This window comes from Callospermophilus lateralis, chromosome 3, assembly GCF_048772815.1.
Source record: "Callospermophilus lateralis isolate mCalLat2 chromosome 3, mCalLat2.hap1, whole genome shotgun sequence".
In the NCBI taxonomy this organism is placed as follows: Eukaryota; Metazoa; Chordata; class Mammalia; order Rodentia; family Sciuridae; genus Callospermophilus; species Callospermophilus lateralis.
In genome coordinates this window covers 53,637,401-53,655,110 of record NC_135307.1, presented here as the reverse complement: position 1 = coordinate 53,655,110, position 17,710 = coordinate 53,637,401, and the positions used below count along the sequence as shown (strand labels likewise).

Below are 17,710 nucleotides of genomic sequence, written 5' to 3'. Positions count from 1 at the left end.
TTAATGACATTATTTTTTATAGACTTTTATCACTGCAGAGGTGGACATAAAAATGCACATCCTCTACATATTGGCAGTTTATTCACTTTCTTGTTGCTCTTTTAACATTTACATTTAAGCTTTTCACTTAAGAAAATGACTTAAGAAGTTGTACCAGACATTATTTTTCTTCTTGCACAAGCAAATTCATCCTCTAAACCATTTTTCTCTAATCATCTTCTCATGTAAAATATGCTGCAATTAAAATTTCAGTTTTATATCATGTCTAAACAGATAGAACTATTATTATTTCAACAAATTGGTTTGAGTACCTAGCATGCTTCAGGTACTATAAAAAACAATTGTAAAACACTGAATATGATAGTTTTACAAGTATTAGTTTGATGACACTGGGACCAAAAATAAAGGACACATAATAATGGCAAACTCTTAACATAATTATAAACAATATTTACATATTTATGAAAATTGATGGAATTTGTTGGGATTAATTTTTGGGATTCTAAATACATGTGAGGCAAATAAAACAGGCTTTGTGAGTTCTTGTTTGTTTGTGATGCTAAACATTGAATCCAAGACCTTGTACATGCTAGTTCTCCACCCTTCATAATTTTTATATACCTGCCAACCCAAGATTATAGTTACAAGAACAACTGTAAATATTATCAAAATTGACAATACAAAAGAAATTGTAGTGATAAAATTCCTATTTCAAATATAACTTTTAAAGCTTACAATAAACTGGGCACCATGTGGGGCATGCCTGTAATCCTGGAGCCTCAGCAGGCTGAGGCAGGAGGATCACAAGTTCAAAGCCAGCCTCAGCAACTTAGCTAGGCCCTAAACAACTTAGGGAGAACTGTCTCTAAATAAAATAAAATTTTAAAAAAGGGCAAAGGATATTACTTACTCTTGGGTTAGAACACTGGTATGAAATTAAAAAAAAATAAAATAAAAGATTACAATAAGAGCGCTTCTCCAAGTTGAAACCTTTGGCACTCGAGCACTGGCATCCCCTTTCCTTGCAGGCTAGCACTTCAGTGCACAGTTTTGCCCAAAATAAGTGATGAGCTTTGTCATTCTTGTGGTATAACTAGTTCTGATGGTTGAGAATGAAGGAAGAGGTTGTGCTGCCTATACCTTTAATACTGAGGCTTTTGGATTTAGCAGAGGTGAAAAGTTACCTGATGTAAAGTTGAAACCACATCCACTAAGACAGTGCCACTGAGAACAGAAGGGGAAGATTATTTGCTGGCCTTGAAACAGGAACTGAGAGAAACAATGAAAAGAATGCCTTATTTTATTGAAACACCTGAAGAAAAACAAGATATTGAAAGGTCTAGTAAAAGATATATGAAAGTCTACAAAGAAGAGCGGATACCAGATTGGAGAAGGCTCCCAAGAGAGATGATGCCCAGGAAAAAAATGTGGAAAAGACCCCAAATCCATAAAGGTCAAAGATACAGACAAAGGTACTTTACTCACTAATACTGAAGGTGTGCTGAAAAAAATTGAGGAGTTGGAAAAGAGAGGTGATGGTGAAAAATCATATGAGGAAAATGAAGAGAAAGAAGGAAGCAAAGAGAAAAGTAAAGAAGGCTATGATGACAATGACGATTAGGATGCTACAGAGGAGGCGTATGATGAAGAAGAGCAAGAGGAGGAAAATGACTACTTTAATTCATACTTTGAAAATGGAGATGATTTTGGTGTAGAAAAGTGACAACATGGATGAAGCAACCTATTAGCCATAAAAGTTTCAAGAAAGAAAAATATATGATAATATAGCTTCTGAGCAGTTGGACAGACTTGATTTATGTTTTGTTTCTATTTTGTTGTTTAATATTTGTTACTGAAATATTCATAACTGCTTTTATACATTAATTACCTTTTAAATATATGACATCTGAAACTCTGACATTCCTCCTTAACAACTTTGCCATCCCTCTTGTGTATGTTAGTGAATTTTTATATTATTTGAATTTTATTATGCTAAAGAGTTTTTGCATCTCTTAATCAATGTATTTATACATATTTAAACAACTTATTCTTGTTCAATTGATCTTTTGTGAAAGTATTACTAGATATAATGGATTTCTATCACCTGAAAATTGATTTAATATAGTGCATGGAGCACTTTAAAAACAAAAACCTTGAAAATTATCTTTAATTTGCTATGTTCTATACTAAGAAATTATGACTCCTTAAATCTGCCTAAAATTATAAACATACATTTTTCCCTACATGTATGTTTTTGATCACAAAGAGATTTGTGATCAAAAACATACATGTTGGGAAAAATGTCAATCTGAGCTATATAAATTTCACATTTCACATGTCAGCTAGTACAGAGAGACTTTCATTTGGGATAAATATTATAAATACTTGAACTGGGGGCTAACTTCATACCATACAAAACATGAGTTAGTGATCCTCTGTAGTAAGTTTGACATGTTCAAATAGTTGGGCTTATGAAAAATTAGAGCGAAACATCTTTAATTTAATACTTAAGTACATAAGTCCTGGTTATATAAATTTCTTGGTAGAAAGCATGAGTGTGAATTTGGTCTAGTTGTAGTGCCTCTATTATACTTCACAGGACTCATAAACTATACAGTCGATTATAATATAGAATTAACTCAGATTGTTAATCTTTTTATGTATTTAATATTAAATTCTTACAAAAAAGATTACAATAATATATAAGCTACAAATACAATAAATTTATGTTTAAACTTTTAAAATAAAAATTAACTTTTGATTACAGAATATTACATTTTATTGCATAGAAAGAAATAATAAAACAATGAAAAATAAACCCTAAAATTAATCACTAAGATATAACTTTCATGCCATTATGGAATTGGTATCAAAGTACCTGTGTGCTTTGATATGTATATAGTCATAACATTTATGATAATAACATTATAAAAAGTGTACTACATACTTTTTTCAGCATCCCAAAAATACTACATAGATTCTATGCTGCATAGTCTTAATATCTATAGATCTAAACATAGTTGGCAAAATTCCTTTATATTTCTTCAGAACATAATTTGTTTTATCTGGAAGTTTCTAAAACATTTTCAATTTTATAGTGTGTAACTAATTCTTTCTCTTTGACTTTACTTTCATGTTTCTATTTATATCATGGTGAAATCATGTATTTGATGGCCATCCCAGTTATATAATACACTATATGTTATATATGTTATATATACATGGTGATGAATTAACATATAACCATCATTTTTGCCAATATTGGATGGTATCTAAATACGTACTATTCAATTTTTTAGTATTATTTTTCTATTAATAATTCAGAAAGTGAAAATTAATTCAGAAATTGAAAACTGATATTCTCTATATACATATGAGTTTTGGCTAGTTTTTTGTTTATTCTTATAGGTAATGAAATAAGAAATTTCAATATGCTATGTTAGTGTCATCTAATCTGGTAATGTGCTTAAATAGAAATGTGTTCTTAAATTAGCTACATCTCTATGTAGTTTCAACTTTTTAACAAATGCATGCCTTGCAATTTTCCTGCTCGTATCTTTTTTGACAAAGCTTGGTGAATGATCAGCATTCAATAATTATTTTAGTGATATATTAACAATGTATGTATACAAGATACTTAAGCATTTCTAACTTTATGATACTGGTACATAGAATTTAAAACAATAGAAAATGCAATCCTATTCACTAGACAGTTTATATACCACAAGATGGTAAATGTAAATCAACCTACTTTTATTTCAGTTAACTCTGATGTAAAATGTATGAAATGCAATCATTTAAAATAGCATTGGCCTTTGATTTTATATACAACAGGGACACAGCTACATCAATGTTCATAGCAGCACAATTCACAATAGCCAGACTGTGGAACCAACCCAGATGCCCTTCAATAGATGAATGGATAAAAAAAAAATGTGGCATTTATACACAATGGAATATTACTCAGCACTAAAAAACAACAAAATCATGGCATTTGCAGGGAAATGGATGGCATTAGAACAGATTATGCTAAGTGACGCTAGCCAATCCCTAAAAAACAAATACAGCATGTCTTCTTTGATTTAAGGGGGGCGGACTCAAACCAGAGCAGGGAGGAAGAGCATGAGAAGAAGATTACCATTAAATAGGGACAAGAAGTGCATGGGAATGGGAGAAAGAAGGGGAATTGCATGGAAGATGGTAGGAGACCCTCACTGTTATGCAAAATTACATATAAGGTGGTGTGAGGGGGAAGAAAAAAGAGAGAGAGAGAAACGTGTTACAGTAGATTGGGTAGAAAAAAGGGAGGGGAGGGGAGGGGGGATAGGAAGGGCAGCACAATTCAATAGACACTAGTATGGTCCTATGTATAAACGTGGCTGTATAACCAATGTGATCCTGCAATCTGTACACGTGGAAAAATAAGATTAAGATTACGTATCCCATTTGAATCAAATGTATGATATGTCAAGATCATTGTAATGTTTTGAGCAACAAATAAAAAATTTAAAAATATATTAATTATAAAAGTTTTATATTGCCACCAATACTGATGCTTAATTTGGTCTTCATAACTACCTTCCCTAGTCTATATCTCATTTTGGACATGATTTATTCTCTGATATGAGCATTATGCACAAATATTGAGAACTATAAAACATATGGGCTAAGTTTTGAGAAGCGCTTATATACAAAGAGAATAAAGAAAATAAAAAGATTTAGCAGATAAAGAAAAAAGTAAAATAAAATAGCATTATGTTATTAGCAATGAGGATATAATATGCATTGGTATCAGCAAATATAAGAACTTCCATATTTTGAAGATTCTAATTGTAAAAGATTATAATTTTGCATTTCAGAGTCATAGAATATTTTTATTAACTCAAATCTTAAATTTTAAATGAGCTTTTTATATTCTTAGTATTCTTTTCTTATTTTATATAATATAAAACATTTTCTTGAGTTAACATCTCAAAATTTCATTGTGGAATTTAATAATATGGCTATAAATCATTTTTTCATTTAAAAATGAATTAAATGAAAAACGGAAACATAATGTATTTCTGGAGTTAAATATCTCTGCTATCTTTAAATATTTTTGATGTATCCTTTGAACCAGACTATGATGACTGAAAACATACAGACTCAATTGAATAAATGAGTCTTTTTAAAAGATAGTCTTACATAATGAGTAAACACACATTCTTCTATCAAAACTGTTATACCCTGTAGCAGGTTTGTGAATGTGATATTTGACAGTGTTAAAACAAAACTCTCTAGAATGTCATATTGATTGATATCTCAGCATGATCATTTTAAGAAATGAGTGATGAAAAAATTGATTCTCTAATTCTGGCTTCATACCTCAAGAGAACTTGTGTGAATTACTTGAGTATTTACATGTGTTGATGAAATAAATATCAAATATTTCAATTTGAGAAAGAAGCAGGTCTTTTTTTTAAAAGTCATGTCAATTATGCTGAAAATATGTATCACAGTAGGTAATTCAACACCTTTAATTAACTTGATTTTGAAATAATCAGATGTAAGCATCACATGAAAAAAAGAATTTTAAAAACTGACTTTCCTGTGAAAATTTCTTCACGATTTTAGTACAACAATGAGGACCAAAGTTTGGTGCATATTTTAGTCTCCATTCTTAAGCCAGGGGACATTTAGATTATTTTTGCATTTCTGATATCCCAGAAAAGATGTCTTATCTTTTTTCCTTCAATGTCAACTCAATCTGTGAACTTAAGTTCTTTTTGTTTCATAAATTACTGACATGAAATTCCTTCTCCCTGGAAATATCTAACATTTAAAATTAAGAGATCTAGGGCCCGAATATGCAACCCCATCAAAAACTAAGCTAAAGAATAAGAAGTGAGTCTTTGACAAGGTGAATGAATATTCCTTTGGCTTTCCTGTGATTCCACATCCCAAAAGGATCTTTAGGTGTTTTTGTTTATTTGTAATTTACTTTCTTATAATCTATTTTCTTTCTAATGACTTCTTTTGCAGAAATTCCCTATTTTCAACATTGATAAAAATCCTCTATCTCATCCTAGTGATAGAAAACGATGTTGTTTTGATTCCATCTTTACATGTTGACAGAGTATTTTGGTTCCCATAGCCACTAAATTCAGCCTATTTATACTAACAGCATAAAAAGAGATGTTTTCTTTCTAGAAAAATTAAAATTGGATGGTTGAGATGATCTCTCTAATCTATCCAAGTTTCCATCCACTGATTGTTTTTAGAAAGTAATATCCTTTCCAGATCTGTAGCTCATTTTCTCATAGTAAAGTGAGAGTGGGGGGAAATTTATTTCAACTAACCTAGAGCATTTACACACACTAATTTGACTAGAACCAAAATCCCACTCTAATTCCATGATTTATTTCAAGACACTGTAGCTGTGTTTCTTTGTCTCCACCTTGGAAGCTATGCCCTTTGTCTCTGAGGCTGTATGTATACTGTAACATATAGCATGCTTGGTAGGCAAGTAAGTTATGAGATTTCAGGAGACAATATGAAGTCTATACAGAAGTAAGGAATATTGAATATTACAGAAGTGAGGCGTGCTGAATATTGATTAGCACCATTAATATCTACCATTATTTTTGTCACAACTATCTAGGTGGTTCACTTTCTTATATACTGAACATGCTCACTTTCCTTCCCAGGGTAGAGAACCTAAATACTATCCCTTCATAATTATTCTTAGATCATGGAAGAGATGCCACCATCTCTCCATCAGATACATTTGTCTTAAGAACCAAGCTAAACTAAATTGACCTATACACTCTCACAGGACAGTGCTGAAGCATGTATACACTAACTACAAGTAACATTTTCATTTGGAAAGGAAATTATAGGTTCTGACACTTCACCAGACAGAAAATATGAAGTTCCCTATGTTGGGATGCTAGTATTCATTAATTAGTCCTTGATCATTCTTTCTGAAAGGAGGTTCAAGGTGCACTGATTTTTGTTATCATATGTTTGCTTATTTATTTGTTGTGACTGCAGTGTTTTGAGTTTCTTTCCTCATCTATCCTCATTTGAAATAATTGGTGAGTCTGCCATTTCAGGGGCTTTAAAATGTTTAGAACCTTACAATTCAAGTATTGAAGCAACGATCAATTAAAGTTCATCAGTATATTTTGTGTGTATGCACGCATTACATATGCCTATTTTGTGTAATACATAGTATATGTATAAAATATTTACATAAACTTGTATGCGTGTTTCATTGGTATCCCAATAACATCAAATATCAACAAATGAATATTTGATCTATTTGCTTCCTATAAGTTCTTTGCTAGATAGATATATGCTTTTGTTTTGTCTTTTGTTGATTTATTTTTCCCTCCAGAACTCATGACAAGGTCTTAGAGCTGGATGTGAAGCAGTGAAGACCATTTGAAACAATCAACCTGAGCAGAGATAGCACTTAAGGTAAGAAGTAATACAAAGTAATGAGAAGTAATATTCAAAGCAACATTTTTTTTAAGTAATCCCAGTAAAAAAATAACATTTTGACCTTTCCTAAACAATTGCTTTATAACTACAAACTGTGTATATACAGAGTGCTCCTAATTTCTTGTGTAGTTCTTTAAATATTATAATATATGGAAGAGGAAATTACAAATTGCTTTGGAAATTAAATTTCTTTATATCACTTTGTAAAGTATACAGTATCATATTTAGACATTACCTAGAAATATATGGGCAACTTTAAAGCCTGGAAGTACAAAAAAAAGAAAGTCAAATGTTCTTATCTCTAAATCATTTACATTTTCTCCTTATAAATTAGATACTTTATAAATATTCAAACTTTGGAGGGAGGTAGAAACAAAAATGCTACATATAGTGACATTTTCAGTTGAAAAAAAATGATCTAAGAAACAAAAGAAACACAACACTCCTTTATTTTGTAGGTAACAATAACACTTTTTCCCCTGCAATTAACTAATTGCATACAAAATTAACCTGCCCACCTGAGGAGAATATGACTTTTAGATTTTACTCATTAAGATCATCATGTTTTTTGGATGGAAATTATACAACAGAGCTTAAATGAAGTCCTTATGGGAAGAACAAGTTTTACTGAATAATTTACTAATAACTATTATGCTCCCATCAAGTGTATTCCCCCAGCAATTCAGTTGTTCTAATTTGAAAGCCTCTCAGTTGTACACAGATGACATTGCTGCAGATGGCAGTGGAAGAGGCATATTATATATATGAGCAAGTCAATAAAAATGAAATGTAGTTAAAGTAGTTCAGGTGAATATAAATAGTATCTGATATTTTTTTACATCCTAAATGTACTGAAAAGAGACCAAAGAATAGCATTTAACAACTGATTAAAGAACTTATTGTTATACTTGCTTTCAAATTATGTAAAAAATATAAATCATAATGTAGAAAAGCTAAAAGGAATTGGATATATTTGTTTCTTGAATTGGATCTTACTGCTTTCAAAATGCGACACTGGGCTATTAAAATGTTAGTATTGACAGAACATGAAAACTTTACCCAGATAATATTGAAATCTAATCTGCGAAAAGCAAATTACCAAAAAAATCCCATCTCCCCACAAGATAAGCTTCTGGTTTAATACATTCTTAGATAAATATTTTCGAGCTATTTATACATTTTAAAAAAAAATTTTTTGGTGTTAGAATTACTATATTTTATAAAATAGCCATAGATTACTAAAATCATACTATCCCTTTCTTTCTAATAAATATTGGTATTTTAATAAGATTGAGCCCAAGAGAACAAAAAGTCAATTCCTGTTTGTGACAGGTATTTCAAATTCTGTTCATTTATTAAAAGGTGTGTTTTGTTCCTACATGAGTGTCTTCCTAAATTTTCCCCTCTGTAATGTAGATTGCTTTTCTCTATTGTATGAATTTCAGTGGATTTTCAACATCTGAAAATGACACTAAAATCATTTATTAAGTTTAACAAATGTTAAGTGTTTAATTTTTTGCTGATTTTATAAAAATAGCTTTGTACATTTATTTGGAATAAAGAACATATACTGATTAATATTAACTAATTAATATCTGCAAGTTGAATATTTACATTTTCATTTTTTAAGATTCTAAGAATAGAAAACAGTCTTTAAAGTTTTTACATTGATGTCTCTTCAAGTTTGTTTTAAAGTTCTTTCTTATGCATATTATGATTTTTGCTTTTCTTTAATCTGATTTTATCTATGTGCTTATTTCTAAAAGGAGAAATAATTTGTTTTTCTATGTGAATTATACTTATAGATTTAATTATTATTTAAAATATGAACTCATATCAACTGTACAAGTTAATGGGCTTCACTGTGACATAATCCTTCATTTACATATTGTTTTTCAATCATATCTTGTATTCACAAACCCTACTATCCTCTCTTACCCTTCCCCTCTCTCCCATCCCTCCAGTGCCATTTTTCTTTCCTAATAGTTCCTCTGCTACTTTCAGGTCTTTAAAAAACAGGTTTACATGTGAGAGAAAATATCTGATACTTTTCTTTCCATGTTTGGCTTATTTGACTTAACATGGTGTCCTCCATTTCCATCTATTTTCCTGTAAAAGACATAATTTTGTAACAATGGTCAACTTTACCTTTTGAATATAGCCCTCCTTGCTCAGAGGCTTATTTTTAAAAGGACATTTTCTTTTCTCTCTTCTCCCCACTCCACCTCCCTAACAAGATTAGAAAGACAGTGGTAGCTTTTCTTCTTCCCTAGATAATTGTCCTTGAAATCTCTCTCTCTCTCTCTCTCTCTCTCTCTCTCACACACACACACACACACACACACACACACACACTCACACCAAGGCACACCTAGAATGTAACCTTTGAATGGCTTCTTTAAAAGCCCTCTGTTTTCCCCAATAGGCAGAATCACAGTCTCTGGGACAGGTATAAGGAAAAATAATAAAGGAGACATAGAGACAAGGTGCAGAGGCAGGAAAATGGCTCCTTGTCCAAGTGGCCATGTTTATGTATAACCAATACATTACATTAGATCATTAGTACCACAACTACATTATTGTTTAGAGTATCACTAAGGTTGCTTATTTTGCATTTTCATTCCACAGTTACAAGGAGGGATGTTAGGAGCTTTGTGCAGCTCTCAAGAAAGTCCAATGTATAAAGTTACTGTTAAGTGAACAGATTTAGCTTCAGTGAAACATTGTAGTTTTCTAACAAGAGAGTCCCTATATTCCCAGGAGCTGTATGCCTAAAATGAAGGTCAAAGCTCATAGGACTCTAACACAGAGCTTCTCATGAAGGACATTGCTATAGCACCCAGGTATCCCAAGTCTTTACACAGAAGTTTCCAAGCAGCCAGGTATTCTGTGTCTTTGCACAGAAACTTCCTATCTACCAAGCATGCCACAATCATAAAGTTTATCATTGACCCCAATTCCAAACACAGAATCCCTACAGACAGGAGTCCCCTGTGTTTCTCCTTTGTTAGTAAAGCAATAAAACTTCTTTTTCCTTTTTCTCAAAACTGTGTCCTCATTATTGAATTGGCATAGGGGATAAGAACTCAGCTTTTGGTTATAATTTCATTCACTTTTATGGCTGAATAATATTCAAGTCACCTGTGGACAGGCATCTAGGGTGGCTTCATATTTTGGCTAGTACCATGGTAAAGATAAGTATGAAAGGATCTCTTTTGTATGCTGATTTCATTTCCTTTGGGTACACATTCTTGGTGTGTACCCAAAGGAAATGAATGATAAGTAGTTTTATTTTTAGATTTTTGAAGAATTTTCATACCATTTTCCATAGTGATTGTACTGATTTACATGCCCATAAAATGTATAAGGGTTCCTTTTCCTCCATATCCTCACCAGTATTTATTTGTTTAGCTTTTAATTAACAGTCATCCTGACTGGGGTGAGGTAGAATCTCAAGGTAGCTTTGATTTGCATTTTCCTGATGGTTAAAGATAGCAGGGATTTTTTCACTTATTTATTGTTCATTTATACTTATTTTGAGAACTGTTCAGATCATTTGCCCCTTTTTATTTTTTGAAGCTATTTAACTTCTGCTAAAATTTCCAATATTTCTTATATTTTCCAATTATGCAACATTATATTTTGTATAAACTATCTATAGATAAGAAAAACAATTTTCAACTGGCTTAATTTTTATATATTTTATCAGTTTTCTATTACTGCTTAAATAATTCCCCACAAATTTAATCCCTTATATAGCCAAAACAAAGTTATTATTTACAATTTTGGAGGCCAGACATTTAAAATTATCTTAGAGTCCTAAAATAAGGTCTTGGCAAGTATACATTGAATGATATGGTTACCTACCTGTCCTCCAACCCCACCCTCAACTCTTCCAATTAGGCCCTGATGGACCAGAGGGCTTGCCAAAAGTAACTAGCTCCTTCAAGGACCTGGCTCTGGTGAGGCCATATAAAAGCCAAGGTAGCCTACTGCCACTGTGCCCCCAAAGATGTGCCCCTCTGGTGCTGAATAAAGCATCGTTGGTCCATGAGGTCTCCCTCCATTTTCTTTTTGTATTCTATTTCATGTGCCTTCTTACATTATACACAGCATACATAAAAGTGTGGTTTCCCGAGTTTCTTGTTCTCACCTAAACTTAAAGCCCACAAGGACCGGAGGAGCATTTCTCTTGCTGTGACACTCTAACACTGATATTCTGCCTTCTTCACTTAAAGAGATTTACAATCCCTGTGGGACCCACCCAAATAAGACATAATAACATCCTCATTTTAAGATCAGTGTAATAGCAACCTTCTCTCCATTTCCAATCCCAATCTTCTTTGACACGAAATATAGCATATCCCTATGTTTCTAGTGTCCGTGGACAGCTTCATGGGGACACTATTCTACCAATCGTAATAAATATCACTTTATTTCACTTTATTAAATAATAAATTATCACTTTTCACGGGCTGTATTAATAGGGAGATCTAATCTGGTATGAAAGGCAACAGTTCCTACTATATTATATATTTCATTTTTTATGTATTCATATAAAAACATAAGGAAGTGTCATTCTGATTTTATTCAGAATTCTAAATAAATAAGAACGATATTTTAAATTTTAACCCAAACATTAGTACCTATGGAAATAATTTATTTTTTTTCTTTTAATCTCTGTACAAATTATATGGCTAGATTTCCTAATACAGAACAGCATTTTATTACAAGCAAAAAAATCTAATTTGCCCTCACAAACAATGCTTTTATAAAGACATAATATATGTTTTATTATTCTAATTTATTTTTTTATTATTTCCAGAGTTATATTTGCTATTGGGGTATCAAAATTAGTTACTTTTTAAATAGACTGTATAAGTAAACTATATCTCTATTTTACATACCCATTTAGTTACCATTTTACCAGTGTGGCATTGGGGTCAACTGTTTCATAAGTATATATTGATTTCATGTTTAAAATTATCTGGGTCTATATATTCAATTACTAAGCCATTATCATTAAGGTTTTTGAGGTTTAAAAAAATGTAAAATGAACTAAATCCAAAACATGTTTTTAAATGATAATCAACAGTCTCCTCTGAGATCCAAATTTCTGTATATACTGTAAAACTACTTAAAATTCTGAATGTCTGCACTGAGATCCTTGCTTATTAAGATCCTCTGTAACACACATAGCAATTTATTCTATTAAAACAGACTACTTGGCGAATAAATTTCTCTTTTGTTCTAAATAGCAGATGTAGTGTGCCTTTTTATTCCAGATACTTAAAAAGGAGATCTCAATTTTCTTTGACATTTATGAACTATCTTTAAAGAGTCTAAAATACTAAATGGAATAAAATGTCATCAGACAATGTGACCACCATTCAGTAATCAAAATAAAAAAAAAATAAAAAGCTCATGTTATCAAAGTGGAAGATGTTCTGGTTAAACTGGTCTCTCTGGGTTTCATTATGGTCTGATAATGGCTTTGTCACAGCCATTATCAGACCATAATGAAACTTTTAATGGTGGCATGGAGTTCAGGGATTGGTGGAGTTCCAGGGGTACCAGTGGTTTTCATCATATATGAAAATGTGGTTTTTCTGCTAAGACTAAGAAGTGCACCATGAAGGCATGTTTATTAAGTAGTGCATTCCTAATTGGCCGACTTAAAGAAGGTACAGCCTACAACTGATTGATTGCTTCATAAAAGCAAGTTCAGTGAAGCAATTCCCTTTGACTGAATTGTTTCACAACTGCCTCTACAGAGCATTGCTACCATAGCTACAGTAAAAGAGCCATTTGCTAATCTAGTGACACATTTTTACTTTGTCATCTTTGTTTGTTTGTTTGTTTGTTTATTTATTTATTGGTGATAGGAGAAAGCATCAAGTATTCTTTAGCTCTTCACCCCATTGTAGATTGTCTTTTCACATTGGGTTTACATAGGAGTTTTTTTTTTTTTTTTTTTTTTTATAGTTTTGACTTTCCATTTGATTTGTAAGCATGATATCACCCAGTTTTTTAATAATGACTAATTTTAAAAAGCAGCTAGTTTTGCAATAAAATTTAGAGATAAAGTACAGAGATTTTTCCTAGACCATATGACCCCATCCATGCAGAGCCTTACCCATTATCAACAGTCCCCTCCAGAGTGGTACCTTGGCTACAATAAATGAGCCTATGTTAACATATCATGCTCACCCAGGGTCCACAGTTGATATTTGTTTTACCTTTTGGTGTTAAACATTCTATGGATTTAAAAAAATGTATAATGACATGTATATAACATCATTGTATTAATCCGAATATTTTCATTTTCCAAGAGCCATCTGTGTGCTCCTGTTCATCCTTTTTCCCATTCTGGCCCCTGACAACCACTTTCCTTCATAGCTTTGACTTTTTCAGAATGTCTATTACTGGATTTGTACAATATATAGCTTTAAAAATGAATTTCTTTTACATAGTAATATGCATTTAAAATTCCTCCATGTCAATATATGCCTTGGTAGTTCACTTCTCTTTAGTGTTTAATTGTCTGGTACTATTACAGTTTAGTTACTTACCTACCTACTGAAAAATATCGTAGTTATATTCAAGATGTAACAGTTATGAATAAAGCTGTTGTAAACTCTCTGTGAGCAGGCTTTTGTATAAACATAATTTTTACCTGTTTTGAAAAACCATCAAGGAACATGGCTATTTGATTATATGGGAAGAACACGTTTGAATTCATAAAAGATTACCAAAGTATCTTTTAAAGTGGTTGTACCATTTTGAATTCCCACCAGCAATAAAAGAGATGGTTCCTCTTGATCTAAACACTCATCAGCTTTTGTGGTGTACTGTTCTAGATTTTGGCCATTCTAATAGTGTTTGTACTGGTATCTCACTATTGTTTGAATTTTCATTTCCTTGATGACATGATGTAGAACATTTTTATGTTTATTTGCTAACTTTTTTAATGTTAATCTTGAGATTTTTAGCATATTTTAAAATGTATTTTCTTATTGCTTAGTTTTAAGGGTGTGTATGTGTGTGTGTGTGTATGTGTGTGTGTGTGTGTGTGTGTGTGTGCGTGTGTGTGTTTCTGGGGATGAAACCCAGTGTTTCTTGCATGCTGGGCCGTCACTCTGCCACTAAGATACATCTCCAGTCCTGATGTGTATTTTGTAGATCTTTGCATCCATTGCTTCTTGATCTTAACTTGGCTTTTTATTTTATTTACAGTGCCTTTTATGGAGCAGAAAATTCTAATATTAATGAAATTCAGCTTATCAATTCTGATTTTCATGGATTGTGCCTTTGGTGTCATATCCAAAATCATTGTTAAACACAGTGCAATCTAAATTTTCTCCTGTTACTCCATGTTTTATAATCTTGAATTTAAGTTTATCTCAGTGATTTGTTTTGAATTAAACTTGTGAACTTTGATTATTTCACCAATATCACACTTTCTTGATTACTGCAGCTTCATAGTGTCTTAAACTTAGGTATTGTCAGAACTCTGAGTTTGTTTTTCCACTTTAAAATTTTGTTGATTATTCTGCCTTTCATCTATCCATAAAAACATTAGAGTCACTTTTTCAATAATCACAGCAATATTATGGGATTTTTAATAAGATTGAATTATATCTATAAAGTGGGAGAACTCTAATCTTGAAAAAAACTGAGTCTTCTTATACATGATCATTGAATACCCCTACATTTATTTATTTCTTAGATTTTTTTTCAACAAAATTTTGTAAATTTTCCTCATGTACAACATGTATTCATTTGATCTCAGTTATGCTTCTTTTCATTAAGCTTCCTAGATAGTATAGTTTTAAATTTCAAATTACTTCTATTTGTTGCTAATATACAGGAAAGAAAAGTTATATTCCACAAACTTGCTAGATTTTCTTATTAGTTCTAGGCATTTTTGGTTGACTCTAGAATTTTATCAAGGATTTTCACAGCATATATTTACAAAGACATTTTCACTTCTTCTTTTAAGTTTTACTTTACTTGTCTTCTTGCATTACCTAGAAAGTATGGTATGATATTTTGAAATCATTGTAGGAGGTTACTTACTTTTTCGGAATGTGCCTGAAAAATTAATGTTTCTGTCAGAACAAAATTTCTGAAAAATAAAGAATGAAAATAAGCGTGAGGAGAAAATGCAAACAGATAAACAAAGAACTCTTTTTAAGGCAATAAGTGCATCCAGAATTCAAGTATGATGAATCTCTGTAAGCAAATATATTTGAATATATTTATCATCATTATATAATAAAGTATGATGATCGTCATGTAAAGTGTACTTGAAGGAAACTATAGAATGCCATACACTATCATAAGGCTTGCTTAATTAAAATAAAGTAGAAGATAGATAGGTAGTGATAACATTATGTTATTATTATTATTATTTGTAACAAGGATTAAGGGAGGGATAGCTTTCTGATTACTCATTCTAATATAAATCTTGAGCAAGTGATTTGTCTATATAAAATTCTCCTACTTTCATTTAAGATCATTTGTAGTTCTATCATATTTAAAAATGTTATGGTATTATAATTTTTTTCAGTACAGTTAAATATATCACTAAGGTACATAAGAGCACATTACATTTGTATGTATGACATTATAATTATATGCTTACTTTATCCTGAAATTTGTTCAAAACTGTGAACTATATTCCAAAAGTTGGATTTTTTCAAATACTGTGACAATAATAACTACATACTAATTATGTGAAGGAAAAAGTCATACTATAGAATTTGTGAGAAGACACACTAGGAAATACATATGCCTTTAATAGGGTAGGGAAGACCTAGTAGATTTAGAATGTAGAAAGTTGATATTAATGATCAGTTTTGGCAAAATAAATATGATTTAGATTTTTCCTGGGCAGTATCTGGATGATTCATATTCTATCTTTCTCAATGAGGGCAGATATTCAAATTTAAAAAATAGATTCACAAAGCAAAGTATTTCATTGTGAATGTAATAAAGTCTAAAAGTTTTTATGGGACTATATTTATTTTCTAAATGTAACATTCTGACCACTGACATCATTCTATATTTCAATGGATAACTTCACAATATAAGTAATATCTGGTATTTTTAATCAATTTAATTGGTTTAATAAAGTTTGAAGTTTAGAAATTTTTGGAAGGATACTTCCATTATCAGAGATGGGTGACAATGGATTTATAATAATCAGGATTTTTTCATGATGATTAAGATACTGGTTCTGCAATATTAAAAAAAAGTAAAAGCCAAAACTTCAAGGATCAAAACTCCCATATAACTATAACCAACATCATCAGGAAAATGAAGAGACACTTTGGGAAGGAAGAAATGATAAGACTAAACTAATATGAGAGCTGTCTGATATGGAAACATACCACTCATTAATGTCCTAGAAATACAGTAGCAGGATGAAACAAAGAAGGTGCTTTTCAGATTATCAATATGTATTTATCCTGAATATTTGTGTAAAATGATTATATAAAATAAAATCTTGTTAGTTTTAATTTGAAGAAAAATAATTTTGTTATATGAAGAAATTACTTTCTAAGTTTAACATTTTTATGCCCATGTATTACTTACTCGATTGGATTCCATTGAAATAGGGGCAAGAGATTTTAGGTTCAATACAATGTACATGATTGAGCAGTTTTAGGTATACAACTTGATAAGCTTGTCAAGTGTACACAATTGTACAACCATTCCACATACAAAGATATGACACATTTTTGTCACCACCCAAATTTCCTTTACAACTCGTATTCTTTTACCCAAAGCAAACACTGATCTGTTTTAAGCCTTTACTCTGTGAAATCAGTCTTTTCCATTATGTATGGACAATAATATCTCTGATCAGTTGATTTTTTAATTTTTCTTAGTTTTAACTTTGTACAAGTCAATATTATGTTTGCAAAGTTACAGAACCTTTCACCAATAAGTGGTGAAAGTGATCTATGTACTGATCAAAGTTTGCGTTAAAATTTTAGGCAGTTTTCAAATATCCCACACCTTTTACCTGTAAGGAATCATGCCACCTGTTTGTTGATTCCAAGCCTACCAGAAATGTGTGGAGAACTTTGGTCATGGTATGACCTCCCTGATCTTACACACAGCCTCCCCCAGATGGCTGTGGTTACATGAAAATCTTGGGTCTTTTCAGTATTTTTTTTTTGTTTCCTGTAGGAATGAAAAACACTGAAAAATATGT

The 17,710-nt window shown here is 31.3% G+C and overlaps 1 pseudogene; it reads left to right on the top strand.

Moving 5' to 3' along the window:
* The first annotated feature begins 1,102 nt into the window (after nucleotides 1–1,102).
* Nucleotides 1,103–1,748, top strand: LOC143393792 (DNA-directed RNA polymerase III subunit RPC7 pseudogene; annotated as a pseudogene).
* The last annotated feature ends 15,962 nt before the right edge of the window (nucleotides 1,749–17,710 follow it).